General features: G+C 46.1%; 1 pseudogene; it reads right to left on the reverse strand.

The window, feature by feature from the left end:
• Positions 1 to 3,913: 3,913 nt before the first annotated feature.
• Positions 3,914 to 5,098, reverse strand: LOC112405341 (splicing factor 45 pseudogene; annotated as a pseudogene).
• Positions 5,099 to 5,636: the final 538 nt, after the last annotated feature.

Raw genomic sequence — 5,636 nt, forward strand, 5'->3', positions numbered from 1 at the left:
ATTAAGCCCAGGTGATGCCATCCGGATCAAAGCCCAGTCAGTTGCAGTACCTGGCAAACAGGATCATTACTGTCATGCATCAGGATGCCAAAGATGGATCAAAAATGGCAATGTGGGGCTTCCCTGGTGGCGCAGTGGTTGAGAGTCCGCCTGCTAATGCAGGGGACACGGGTTCGAGCCCTAGTCTGGGAGGATCCCACATTCCGCGGAGTGGCTGGGCCCGTGAGCCACAGCTGCTGAGCCTGCGCGTCTGGAGCCTGTGCTCCACAAGAGAGGCCGTGATGGTGAGAGGCCCCCGCACCGCGATGAGGAGTGGCCCCCGCTTGCCACAACTAGAGAAAGCCCTCGCACGGAGGCGAAGACCCAACACAGCAAAAATTAATTAATTAATTAATAAACTCCTACCCCCAACATCTTCTTTAAAAAAAATAAATAAAATACTTAAAAAAAAATGGCAATGTGCTTCAACTGAATGACTAGTTTCCTCTGTTCTCTGGTAGTAACTTACTACCAGGTTAAGCTGTTTCTTGAGACGCTCTTGGACCTGAAGGTTAGGACCACATTGTCAACTCAGAGGATACTTGACTGTCTGTGTATTAATAGCAGAGTATGTGTCTCAATTGTCAAAATGTTGTACCCACAGCATAAGGGCTACGAGGAAAGGTTCCCTTCTGATTTATAATTAATGTCTCAAGGTAGTGGTGGGAATAATAATTAGAACAACAGACTTGGGTTCAAATCTTTCTGCTATTAGACTCAAAGTCTAAAAGCCTCAGTTTCCTTATCTGTGAAATGGGGATAATAATGGTAACTACCTTATAGAATGTTGTGGGGATTAAGTGAAATCATGCATTTCAAACACTTAGCACAGTTCCTGGGACAATGTAAGTGTTCAATAAGTGTTAGCCATGATTGATATTATGTGAAGAGTCCTGTCATAAGATAAATCTGTAGTATCAGAAGACAGACATTTTTTAGGTTTTAGTAGTAAGTACATGAAGGGTACCTGGGTAGAAGTCTGTGAAGTTTTGGCTTTCTTGCTACCGCAGAAGTGAAGTGAGCCAAGGACACTGGTGGAATGTGACCTGGGGGTCTTGCTTTAGGACAGATGACCTGAGCATCACTTCTGGTTGCCCAGGTTTTGAGTTGCCTTTTGATGCTAATGGCATTGTGATGAGCTAAGCGTACACCGATGAAGTAAATGGTAATTGGGGTTGAGCACCTGTGGCTCATCAGCTCCCCCTAGAGGAAGGAGTGGGGTGATGCTGGAAGGGGTTGCCAGGGGCCACTTGCTGATACCACATGGGCCGAGTGTGTGCTCTGGATCAGGGACATCTTGGATTTGGAGTTTGAAAGCCTCTTGCGCATGTACCTGCCTGTAATCTCTCTTCCAGGCGTGGTGAGACTTGTGAAAATAAACCCCAGCCCCTAGTCTGTCCTGCTTGCCGTGCCAGGGCGGGAAGAACACTCTGGATTGGGGGATAGTGGTAGTCATCGCTCCGGGGGCTTCTGTGAGGGGGCTTAGGTCGCCGGTGAGCGTGGCCGTCTGCTGCTCTGTTGCACGCCCTGCCCTTTGCTGCTTCTAAAGAGGGCAAAGCCTGCCTGTGTGGGTGGGAAAGGTATTATTACTAGGGCTGTTGTGGTTATTGCTGCCACCACCGTCAGTTACACAGGTGGAAAAGGGTATTGGTTGGGTCAGAAAACTGCCATCGGGTACTCAGATTCCTCTACTTAGATCAAAGAAGGAAAGAGGAAAGAAAAAAGACACTAATGGGCCCTAAGAGACCAGAGTGAACACTGAAGTGCATTTTTTCAGAAACAAAGGCCAGAGAAGGCAGTGAGATGTCCAGGGCTGCCATCTTCCTGGCAAGATACAACCCTTCCCCTGACCCCTAAGGCCATTTTTGGTGGCCGACTATGTGGTGGAGATCCTGCAGGTGCGGTCGGCGCATTGTCCTGTGTAATCCTTGGGAAAAACCCACGATGAAAGGGTCATTGTACCTCTTTTACAGTTAAGGCAAAGGAGGCCCAAAGACCTTAAGAGATTTGTCCACTTTGATAGAGCTAGCAAATGGGAGAGTGAAATTTGAACTTGGTTCTGACTAGATCTCAAGTTTTCCAATTCATAACTTGGATGTTGCTTCCCAGGGCTCCATTTTCCTTCTCAGTAAAATGGGGGAGTGAAACTGGTTCTAAGGCCATCCTTCTAACCCCAGTGACCACAGATGGCCATCAATAATCGAAAAAGGGAAAGTATAGGAAAGAATCCGGTTTGGTGAAACAGCAGTTCTGTCTGAATAGAGTGATCCAGGCAAGAGGTGTGTCCCAGGGGCTGGCAGAGGGCACAGGCAACTTTGGGAGGAGAGTTCTGAGAAGGTAGGGATTGAGACACATAGAGTCTGTCTTCCTCAGGCCATTTGGGTCCCCTGGGAAGGACGTTAAAGATGCTGTCCTTTCTTGTGCCACTCTGCCCTTTCTCCTAGCCATGAACCCTGGGCTCTCACTCTTTCTTCCTCCCTAGGAAACAGGTGGGCCTGTCTACCTAGCTTTGGGCCACCAGACTGGACTCTCAGCTCTCAAAACTATGTTTTCCTTACCACTGGATGCTTCTCCTTTTATGCCTCTTCACCACAGGCCCAGCATCAGCACCGGGGGGTTCCTGGAAAAGTGGCTGGAGATTTCATCCCCTTGTCCGTGTCACCAGGCAGCTCTTGCTTCTCTGGGAACTATTGTGAATGACCCAAGTGCAAAAGTGTATATCAAAGCCTCCTGATGCTTTGAGAGCTTCACACTTTCTCTGAACTGGCAACATCAGCAGCTCTGTCTGCACCCACTGCACCAGGATGACTGTTAGGATTCAAACTGTCACCAGAGCTCCAGCAGACAGGATTCTCTGACCTCACCCATGATGCCAGAACATTCCATGGTCCAGCTCAAACTCATATCCAGCAACTGTAAGACCCTCCAAGACAGTTTCTTTTTTGCAATAAAAACCCCCATGGATGTGCACTCGTGAAAAAAAAATCAATTTTGTTAATGTATAATTTACAGATTAAAATGCATCTATTTTACGTGTGCATTCGGTGACTTTTGACATATTTATACACCTGTATAATCAGTATCATGATCAATATAGAGAACATTTACATCATCCTAAAATGTTCCCTGTTCCCTTTCTCAATTTTCCTTCCCTGGTCCTAGACATCCACTGACCTGCTTTCCGTCTTGATAGATTTGTCTTTTTCATAGTTTCATATAAATGAAACCTTCCAGTATGTAGTCTCCTATGTCTGGCTTCTTTCACTCAGCACAAAAATGTTGAGATTCATCCATGCGATTGCATGTATCATAGGTCATTTCTTTTTCTTTCTTTCTTTTTTTTTTTTTTAGTAACTTGCAGGTTTTATCAAAATGAATCAAAAAAAAAAAAAAAAAAAAAAAAAAAAAAAAAAAAAAAAAAAAAAAGAAAGAAAGAAAGAAAGAAAAGCAAAGGGTAACACAACCCCATAGCCCAAAACTTTCTAGATTTTTTAGTGCAAGAAATGCCATATCACTGAAGCACTTGAGGATTATCATGAAATCCTAGCAAAAAATGTAATCACCTCAGAAGTGGTAATAAAAAAGAGAAACAACCAGAGAGGCACACAATGTTATTTATGTTTCTGAATTTTATTTTATTTTTTTATACAGCAGGTTCTTATTAGTTATCTATTTTGGTTTTTTTTTTTAAAGGATTTTTATACTATATTAAAAAACCACAAAATAAAAAAGGGATCAGTCGACATGTATCTTAGAAGTCCTTCCAGAGTCTGTACCCACAGCCATGCAGGCTGCCTGTCGCCTTGCTCTCCACTGCTCAGTCTGTGGCTTGTTGAAGGATCGCTGGAGATGACTCAGGCTCTAGTTCTTGCAGTCACACTTGTTCTGCCAAATCCAAGACCCTGAATTTATCCAAATTGTAGAAACATGCTTTGACCACCCGTCCACCAAAATACCTCCCATTCAGATCAACAACAGCTTTCATTGCTGATTCAGCCCTCTCAAATTCTAACAATATTCGTACTGCTTCATCATTAGGGCCACCAGGAATTTCAAATATCACACATTTTCCAACTCTGCCATATTTTTCACACTCTTCCTTGGTTTCAACTTCCAAGTCTTCATCTACCTCTTCTGCACCAACCACGTTCCTTAGTAGGACCACTTTAGTAGGACACTTATGTATTTCAGTTAATGGATTTGAATCCCACTTCCTGGTTGCATCTTTCTCAGTGGCGTCGCCCACGATGATCTTGCCTCCCCGCTTGCTGGTCTTCTCCACTGACAGCGCTGTGCTCAAGCCCTGCTCGTGCTTCCCAAGACCCTGGCCTTCCCGGAATCCGTACTTCTGCATGATTTTATGTGCTACTGTGCCACCCATGTTGGGGAGGAAGGAGTTGCCGGGGCCGGTCGGGGATCTGGGTCTGTCTTCTTCCTCGTACACTGGGGGAGGGATAGCAGCTTTGCAAGATGGTGAGCGAGGTCTTGAATCCTCTGCATAGGGGTAACTCTTTGTGTTTCTCTGCAAGAGAAGTGGGTGGTGGAATGGCAGCTCCGCCCCTACTTCTCTTCTTCCTCTCTGGCTCATAATCTTCATCTTCATCAGAATCTGGTCGCCTGGAAAACCCCCTAGCTTCATGTCTGTCTTTACGCCTCTTTTCTCTCTCTTCTATTTCTGTCTTTCCAGCTCCCGCTGTCTGTGTCGCTCCTCTCTTTGGCGCTTCACTACTTTCTCATAATCGTTGGGAAACATGGGATCATATTCATCAGCTAGGGGTATCAAAACTTCTCCTGCAGAAACCCCCCTGGGAACCGGATCCTTGAGGCCCGCTGCCACGTGCGGCGCGGTGTCCACAATCTGCCTCTGGTCTGAAGAGGCACCTGGCTTTGGGTCGATTACTGGGTCGAGGACTGTACTTTGTTTTGTCCTCCGGCTCTTCGCCTGAGTGACAGCTGCCTTCTTCACCTGGAACTGAGACTACAGAAGTGTGAAGTTTTGGGACCAGGCTGCTGTTTTAGAGTCACTGGTCTCCACTCCCAGGTCATCGTACAGGGACATCTCAGTTTAATGCCGGCCCGCCCGGCCGACGCTCCCAGGCCGCGACGGCGTACCGGGGCCGAGGCGCCGCGGACTCGACGGGCTGGGCGCTGGGTGTCAGCCCCAGACGGCCGGACCTCTCCGGCGCCAGCCCCTACGCAGAGTCCGCGGGGCCCCCGGCGGCGCCGTCATTTCTTTTTTTTTTTTTTTAATTGAGGTATAGTTAATGTACAATATTATGTAAGTTACAGGTGTATAACAATGTTTCATAATTTTTAAAGGTTATACGCCACTTACAGTTATTATAAAATATTGGCTATATTCCCTGTGTTGTACAATATGTCCCTGTAGCTTATTTCTTTTATACGCAGTAGTTTGGTACCTCTTAATCCCCTACCTATATGTTGCCCCTCCCCTCTTCCCTCTCTCCACTGGTAGCCGCTAGTTTGTTCTCTATATCTGTGAATCTCGTTTTTGTTATGTTCACTAGTTTGTTATATTTTTTTAGATTCCACATGTAAGTGGTAGCATACAGTATTTGTCTTTCTCTGTCTGATAT

This window comes from Neophocaena asiaeorientalis, unplaced genomic scaffold, assembly GCF_003031525.2.
Source record: "Neophocaena asiaeorientalis asiaeorientalis breed wild unplaced genomic scaffold, Neophocaena_asiaeorientalis_V1.1 scaffold342, whole genome shotgun sequence".
NCBI classification, from domain to species: Eukaryota; Metazoa; Chordata; class Mammalia; order Artiodactyla; family Phocoenidae; genus Neophocaena; species Neophocaena asiaeorientalis.